Source organism: Crinia signifera, chromosome 2, assembly GCF_055691185.1.
Source record: "Crinia signifera chromosome 2, ASM5569118v1, whole genome shotgun sequence".
Taxonomy (NCBI): Eukaryota; Metazoa; Chordata; class Amphibia; order Anura; family Myobatrachidae; genus Crinia; species Crinia signifera.
The window spans coordinates 16,256,936-16,266,351 of record NC_139218.1 but is presented as its reverse complement, the minus strand read 5'-3'; positions in this window follow the sequence as shown (position 1 = coordinate 16,266,351).

Below are 9,416 nucleotides of genomic sequence, written 5' to 3'. Positions count from 1 at the left end.
TGAACGTGATCAGAGTTACAATTTCCCAAACTGGGATTGGATATACGTTAAATTGTGTACAATAGTGACCATGGAAGAAGTAATAGGTAGCGTATATACACACTGCCCAATCGTCCAATCTGCTCCCAGGTCAACTGGTTAATGGATCAGAGAGAGTAATCGTGCTAGCAATACTTTTCAACAAATTAATTATCTCAGTGTTAGAAAACAATATTCTTGAGTATAATAATTTTCACAATAAAACTTTTTTATAAAAACTTAGCGAAATATAAGTAGCTCTCTGCTTGTTGGTGCTTTTGCCTCTGAGGCAATAAGCAGAGATTTTTTATGTTTTTTTGGTCTCCTCCCTCAGAGAAAAGAGAAAATAATGAGAAGTGGAGGAGTTTGATAGTGGTAGAAAAACAATTCCCCTAGGTGACAAATCAAACGCTTTATATACCTATAGTATAGAAATGAACACGATTGTTCTTAATCAGGTCTCCCTGAGTGTTACTGGTTGTGTTCATCCATACCAGTTACCACTCAATGTATTAAGTGGACCCTTTGAGGTATTGCGTGCAGTCAAACCTTTAATCCCTATTGAACCCTATTGGTCATAATCCCAGAACATACCATAAACGTATCACTAGTACTGACAATCCTTGCATATGTGTGAAGTTTGGTGTCACCTTGACTTTGCTCTACATAATACCCTAATTTTTGAAATATAGAAACTATTTAATTAAGAGTGCCCCAACAAAAAGAGAGTCTTTTTTCTTCGTCTCTTTAAATACTCTGTGTTTACTCTCAAGGGAGAACTTGTATCTATATTTATTTCAGTTCATCAGGACATCAATATTGGTCGACGTGACAGTGAGTAATGAGTACACCTGTGTGTCTGCGCGGTGACCTGGGAAGTGTGTCAGTGAGTAATGAGTACACCTGTGTGTCTGCGCTGTGACCTGGGAAGTGTGTCAGTGAGTAATGAGTACACCATTGTGTCTGCGCGGTGACCTGGGAAGTGTCAGTGAGTAATGAGTACACCTGTGTGTCTGCGCAGTGATGAGGGAAGTGTGTCAGTGAGTAATGAGTACACCTGTGTGTCTGCGCAGTGATGAGGGAAGTGTGTCAGTGAGTAATGAGTACACCTGTGTGTTTGCCCGGTGACCTGGGAAGTATATTAGTGAGTAATGAGTACACCTGTGTGTTTGCCCGGTGACCTGGGAAGTGTGTCAGTGAGTAATGAGTACACCTGTGTGTCTGCGCTGTGACCTGGGAAGTGTCAGTGAGTAATGAGTACACCTGTGTGTCTGCGTGGTGACCTGGGAAGTGACAGTGAGTAATGAGTACACCTGTGTGTCTGCGCGGTGACCTGGGAAGTGTGTCAGTGAGTAATGAGTACACCTGTGTGTCTGCACTGTGACCTGGGAAGTGTCAGTGAGTAATGAGTACACCTGTGTGTCTGCGCAGTGATGAGGGAAGTGTGTCCGTGAGTAATGAGTACACCTGTGTGTCTGCGCAGTGATGAGGGAAGTGTGTCAGTGAGTAATGAGTACACCTGTGTGTTTGCCCGGTGACCTGGGAAGTATATTAGTGAGTAATGAGTACACCTGTGTGTCTGCGCTGTGACCTGGGAAGTGTGTCAGTGAGTAATGAGTACACCTGTGTGTCTGCACTGTGACCTGGGAAGTGTCAGTGAGTAATGAGTACACCTGTGTGTCTGCGTGGTGACCTGGGAAGTGACAGTGAGTAATGAGTACACCTGTGTGTCTGCGCGGTGACCTGGGAAGTGTGTCAGTGAGTAATGAGTACACCTGTGTGTTTGCCTGGTGACCTGGGAAGTGTGTCAGTGAGTAATGAGTACACCTGTGTGTGTCTGCCCGGTGACCTTGCTGCTGTGTGCAGGCGGGGGTGTGTGTGTGCCAGGGGTGGATGTGCAGGACGGTGGGGTGTGCAGGCCGGGGGGGGGGGGGGGGGTGGGGGGTGGGAAGCGGGTTGCTGCTGCTGTGTGCAGGCAGGGGGGGGGGGTGGTGTGTGTGTGTGTGTGTTCCAGGGGTGGGTGTGCAGGACGGTGGGGTGTGCAGGCCAGGAGGGGGGGGGGGGGGCGGGTTGCTGCTGCCTTGTGCACCCCCCCTCCCCCCCTAAGTTATTATAGACAACCTCCTCCTCTCCCCCTCCTTTCCCAAACTTGCTGGCATCCCCCTCCCACATGTGACATAGCTGTGGCGCCTGGCACTCACAGGGCAGTCTTGCTTCACCCGGCCAGCGGCAGATTGGAAATTATATATTAGGCTACATGTGTGTGTGTATTATGTGTGGTGTGTGTGTATAAGGCTGGGTGGGGGGTGGAGTTTCATGTGTGACCCTGTCCAGCGTTAATACACACACTCTCAGGATGATTGACACATGTAGCCAAATATATAAGAGATATATATATATATATATATATAGATATATATATATATCATTAATATTACTAGTGCATTATGATAATGTAGTATCAGATTAATAACAGCAATGCAATGTAGGTAGGGATTCCCAGGATTCCCAGGAGTGAGCAGTTTTACTTATGCGGGGCTGGTCAGGGCTGGCTGGAGTGGTGCGGAGGTGTTGGAGGAGAGGGGCAGCGGTGGGCAGCGAGGTGCGGAGGCGGGCATCACAACGTGACCTCTGATGTCAGGACACGCTAAACACAGCCTCAGACCCGGGGTCAAGAACAGCCTGGTAGTGTCTAAGAGGGTGCTCAGCGCAGCCTGGTATTTCATTTGCGCATGATTCTTAATGAATGTAATAGCGCCGGTGTTGCCTACCCTCCCGGAATGGCAACACTCCCGGAAAGCTGACCGGCTCCCGCACCCCCTCCTCGTTGGGGTCCGTGGTTCAAATGATGCGAATTGCATCATTTAGCCCCGCCCACCGCAGTGCAATGCCTGAAATAACGGCTCTGACCATGCTCCTGAACCAGGGCTGGGCAACACCGGCCCTCCAGATGTTAATGAACTACACATCCCAGGATGCTTTGCATTAGTTTTGCTATGTGACCATGCTGAAACTGATGCAAGGCATGCTGGGATGTGTAGTTCATTAACATCTGGAGGGCCGGTGTTGCCCAGCCCTGTCCTGAACAGATCATTCTCATGTGGCTCCGCCCCCACCCCACCCCCTTTCCTCCCGCCTGTGGGCCACCCCCCCTGCCTCACTGAGCTGGCGCCAGAGAGTAAGCAATTAGGAATAGTGCTAAAGTACTGACGTGTGGCTCTGTACGTGCTGTAACAGTTCCTGGACAACAGGCCTCATGCAACAAATATCAGATGCTCCGAACACACAGAAATAATGTGTGAAATCAGGACGGCGCCAGAGCTCACATGACCGAGAGACAGGACTGAATACAGTGCTTGTAACTGGGGGGATTCCAGCTTGCCGCGTACAAGACCAATACTTATCACATTACCCCAAGGGAAATAGCTTCTCTTAGTACATAACATATTATCCCGTTATGTTTCTGTACATATAATTATATGGCCAAGTATTTTGTACATCTTTAACCTGGTATAGACTCTACGTCAATGAGTGCATTTTAATGCTGCTTATTCCCATTAATCAACTTTAACTAGCGGCCTGTAGCACCCCCCTACCGCACACCCCTCCCGCACCCTCTCCCGCACCCCCCTCCCGCACCCCCTCCCGCAGACGTTACTATATCCGTGCGCTCATCGTTCTGTCATCCTGCCGTTACTTTCTAGCAATGGATTTGGCTACAAATATCATTTTATAAACATTTCTCTGATTGCTAGCTGCGTTGTGTTGTCATCCTGGGACGCGATTCCTCACAAAGGGCCTGATTCGGACCTGTTTGCTAAGCTGCATATGTCCGCAGCCTAGAGAAGAGGTAAACGCCACCTGAACGAATGGCCTCCCCCCTGCCGTGCAAATCCCCGCGGGAATGTGCGGACACACCCCCTCACGTGCGGGCGCACAAGTGAATTTTTTTTTCCCTGTTTGCAAATAAAACTCAGTCTAGACCGACTTTTATTTCTGATGGAGAAGGCCGAATGCAGGGAGGGTGCTGATGTCATGGGACGCCAGCCTGCCCCCGAAACACCCCCCCCCCCCCGCACACATTGACACACCTGTGTTCCCAATTTTTTTCTGAAAAACTCATGTTGACCTTTTCACTGTCGACCTTCCCATCGTTGAACTAATGCTTGTGTCGACAGCCGTTCCTGCTCCGCTGAAATGTCTTTGAGACTCCCAGATTCCCAAAAGAGTAGCCCAGCATTCACCCACTTTGCAGCAGTGAAGTCACTGAGTCACAGAGGGCGAAGCCGTAATGGCTTGAATCACATTGCACCATGATGCCGGCCCTGCTCTCTGGGCCAAGGGGCACTAGCACCAGGCATTGGGCCTTATTCAGGATGATTCGCTCCCATGTGTGTTCGCACAGGGGATCGATGTTTTGCAACTGCGCATAGTCAGTTATGCGCATGTGCAGCCGATGTGTGCAAGCGGCCACAGCAAACCATGCGCGCACACACAACAGCGCGGCTGGGGTGCGGGCCGGGGGATTCGCAGCCTTGCAAGTCAACCAGAATAAGGGCCATTGTCCAAAGCTTTAATGTGAATCTTCTGCCATACAACATCTTATGCAATAAGTATTTGACAATCATGGCCTGTTACCCAGAGTCTGGTAAGTCTGCCCCCCCCCCCCCCCATGGATTCAGGCAATATGGGGGGAGGGGAGACACACTCATGCATAGGCATATAACACAGACAACATGACTGTAGGGTGGACGTGTACAGGGGACCATGGGGCGAGCAGAATGTTTGTAGTGCAGGATCCCAGCTGCTTGGTCGCTGAGTAAACACCTGATGCTCCGCGCGATGTTGTGTATTTTGGAAGCTGACGTGTTTGGAAACACATAGAAGAATGTAGTGACTCCGGAGCGCGCCCAGGGCTGGAAGTCGCTGTAGGGAGATCAGGTCTCAGAGAGGCCTTTATCCTGTGTCAGCAGCAGAATGGGCATCACACAGAGACACGGGGGGACATGATGCCGGGACCTTATACATATCACATGCTGCACAGAGGGGAAGACCATGGCATATACACTTTCACTGATAATTAGAACATACCTGTTATACTAATGATCTGACAGTAACAGTAGGTGTAAGGCGGAATTACCGGCGAGTTTATAATGGGTTAGCATGTGACACTAAGGATATAGGAGATGAATCAAATTAATTATCTATCTATTTATCCTGATCGATCACCTGCCCGAAGTGGTGTAACTCCTGGAGACAGTGGGAGCACTGGCCACTGGGCACCAGCTGTCAGAGGGGCACCAAGGAGGAAGGAAGGAGGGACAGTCACATTCATACTGTTGGCAGTGCTTTGTCGCTAGCTTGCCAGAGACGTGACATCTGATCTGCACCTCCTGGGCATGGTTGGCTCTCTGCTGTGTCTCTGTACAGGAACAATGTGTCAGGAGGGTTGCTAGGAGGAAGAGACTATCCCGCAGCCTCCCTACATCCTGTATGAAGTTCCAGACTCAGGGGTAGATGTATGAAGCCGCGATAAGGGAGGAGAAGTGATAAAGGGCCTGGTACTTTATCACCGGCCAATCAGCTCCTAGCTGTTCCTTTTTAAACCCAGCACTTGCGTCGGTGGTGATATTGTGCTAATGTAAACATAGCTGGACCCAAATAAAAGGTTGTTGATTCCCCAAATACATGTGTGTGACGCCCTCTGTGAACTTTGAAGTCGCTCAAAGGCCCTTTATGTCTGAAAACTTTGATGAACAGATGGAAACAGAAGATTAGTGAGATCAGCATGGGAGTGCGGGCGGCGGCGTACAGCCGTCTAACTGCACAAAACTCATTTACTGTTACATAAATTGCGTCTTGCATTGATGCCGTGATTAAGCAGTGATTGTGTTACGGAAGCATGTTGGGCGTGTGACCCTCACGGAGGGGTACAGTGAGGTCATATGCGGCCAGCTGGTTCCAGTTTTATCTGTTACATATGACTGGATGGGGCACGATGAGCGCTTGGCCTGGCACACCCAGGAGAGACCCTTCTTGTTGGTTTGGGTGAGGTTCTGTGGTGGAAAAAGAGTAACGCAACTTGATTCTGAATCATTATTAACCAATAGGCTGCAGCTTAGGGCGCCAGGACTGGGGGAGCGCCCAGCAGGTGACAGCCAGGGACTGGCGAGTCCCTGAGCGCCCATACATGTGTGTATAGCAGCATTACACGGGGAGCTACATGTGTATTAGTGGCGGCTAGGGCACCTGGAACCTTTAATTGGGCCTAGTCCATAATAAAGAAAGGAAACAACTTGGTACCAAGGCAAAACCTGCGACACCAGGAACCTTGCCCATGTCAACCTAATGCTTGCGTCGACCTAATGACCTGTTGACCTAGGCCCATGTCGACCTAGACCTATGTCGACCTTTCTGCATGTCGACCTAATGACCGTATCCCGATTTATTATTTTAATTTGCCCCCACCTGTACACACATGACACAAGTACCATGGTTTATTTTATGGATAAAGCATTAATATGCATATATATTGTGGGACCAATGTGCCAGTCACTTGGCTCGGACCGAGAATGCCTTTTTAGGAGACATTTTATTGTCCCGGAGTCTTACATGGCAGCTAGTCCCTTGGGATGTGATTTATAACTTGCTGAGAACATATCATGTCTATGGAGAGACCGGAGACAGCGAGTTCCAGTTACAGGAAAAAAAAAAAAGTGTTTTATAAAATTCAGATACATGTCTAAAACGTTTTCTCAGCTCATTAGAATTATAAAAGAACTAGTTAAAAGCCAATCAAAATTACGGCTTATGCAATTTACTTTCAGTTTGAGCTGTGTCAGTTTTTACTTTCACTATGAGCTGTGACAGTTTTTAGCCGACAAACTCTTCGCCCCACCCATGAGGTCAGAGGTTGAGAGACTTGTGCTGAGCTCTTCTTGGTGGAGCTCATCATACGATTCTCAGGCCCATGGAGGACATCAGCAGCAGTGGCCTTGTCATGGGAGGGTTTTTAATTAGAGGCAGCTCTGAGCCTGTCAGGGCTGCTACAGAGTAAGGTATAGAGGGACAAACACAGGCCTTTTATGTGGTATTTTATATATATATATATATATATATATATATCTTATATATTTGGCTACATCTGTCACTCAAAGTGTGTCTGAAGCTGTAACGCTGGGTGGAGCCTCTGACTCACATGACTGACTCACATGACAGAGAACCAGCCCAGTGAGCCCACAGACAGTGCCAAACACCCTCTGCCTCTCCATGTTACACAGCAAAGACACAGCTACTCACCAGACACACCAGGTGAGCGCCCCACACCTCCATACCTCCCAACATGACCCTCTCCAGGAGGGACAGAATGCTATGTTTGTGGACTTCCATCTTAATTTATGATTGTCATCACCTGTCATTTTAAACAGGGTAATTGATAAGAAAGGTGTTTAAGCACAGGTGATGGTAATCCATAAATTAAGAAGAAAGTCCAGAAACAGAGCAATGTGTCCCTCCTGGAGAGGGTCATGTTGGGAGGTATGCACCTCCCTCCCTCCCCCCCCCCCCCATTCACGGCAACCCCACGATGAAATGGCACATGTAAAACACTGACATGGCTATGGTCGACAATGAAAAAGGTTGACATGAGTTTTTGAAGATTTATTTTTCACTTTTTCAATGTTTTCATATTCATTCTCATGTGTTGACATGGACACCAATGAAGTGCCACACTTATGTCAACATTTACATGTGTTGACCTTTCTGTGTTGATTTTTTCTTGAGGCTATTCGCGGCACCCCCCGGCGACCCCCCTCCCGCGATTCGCAGCACACCCCCCGCAATTCGCGGCGACTCCCGCGATTTGCGGCCCCACCCCATGACACCCCGCGACCTCCCCTCCCACGATTTGCGCCAACAGCCCAGGCCTCCCCTCCCGAGGTTCGCGGTACCCCCACCCCCCGCGACCCCCCCACCGCGATTCCCCCCCCTGACCCCCCTCCTGTCATTGCGGCAACCCCCCGCCCCCGCGACTCACCCTCCCACGATTCACTGCAACCCCCGCATCCCCCCCTCCCACAATTCGCGGCACCCACATCCCCCCACGACCCCCCCTCCCGCAATTCACGGCATCCACCCACGACCCCTCCTTCCGTGATTCGCGGACACCTCTCACCTCCTCCCTCCCCACCCACCCCCGCTCGCTATTCACGGCAACCCCAGGATTAAATAACACATGCAAAACACTGACACGGCTATAGTCAACAATGAAAAAGGTTGACATGAGTTTTATGACGATTTATTTTTCTTTTTTGAATGTTTTCATATTCATTCTCATGTGTCGACATGGACACCAATGAAGTGCCACACTTATGTCAACATTTACATGTGTTGACCTTTCTGTGTTGATTTTTTCTTGTGGCCAATTCTTTGTATAATATATAACACCTGTTCTGTTTTAGTGTAGGTGTTTAAAGTCAGACCTTTTACTGCTACTATTACTGTTTATGTAAATGCATTCTGAATGACATCAACATCCTACCATCCTTCTACAAGAATATATAACCAACTAGGTGATTCATCGCGCCCCGTGCCCCCCCTCCCACAATTCGCGGCCCCTACGCGCACCCCCCCTCCCGCAATTCACTCCCCCTCCCACGCTTTGCAGACCCCCGCCCTCTCCCGCAATTGGCGGACACCTGCGCCCCCTCCCTCCCTTTATTCACGGCACCCCCGCGCCCCTCCCACAATTCACGGCACCCCTAAGCCCCTCTTTAGTCCCCCATATACTCACACACCCCTATCACTATCCAGCTTCCTGCTTTCCTGAACCGTAACTTCCACCACTGGGGAGTCGCTGACGCTGTTTTGCCCACATGCCCCTATCATGCCTCATAGCCCAGCCTCCTGCTCTCATGCACCCTAACTCCCACCCAGTAGGAGGAGACACTGACTCAGGGCCACCATCCTGTACTCCTGTGCTGCCACGCTGGACCCTCACCCACTGTCAGAAGCTGCACAGTATCTCCCACCCTCTTCTTTAGTCCCCCTTATTCCCACACACCCCTATCACTACCCAGCCTCCTGTTTTCCTGTGTCGTGACCTCCGCCAGTGGGGAGCCGCTGACTCAGAAACACCCTACTATACTATTGCACACACACACACCTAAACAACATGCACACACAGCCCCCCCCCCCACACCCACAAATGTCACTGTACCATCCACACTATCAATGTACATCTTACTCTGTACCCGCTTTTTCATTAAACAAAACAATACACACCCCCTTCCACATCATATGCTCTCTATTTAACACATTTCACCTATAACTCAAGTTGCAATACAGGCATCTTTCATACAATTCTAACCATCTTTCTCATATACAAATGTTCACAAATT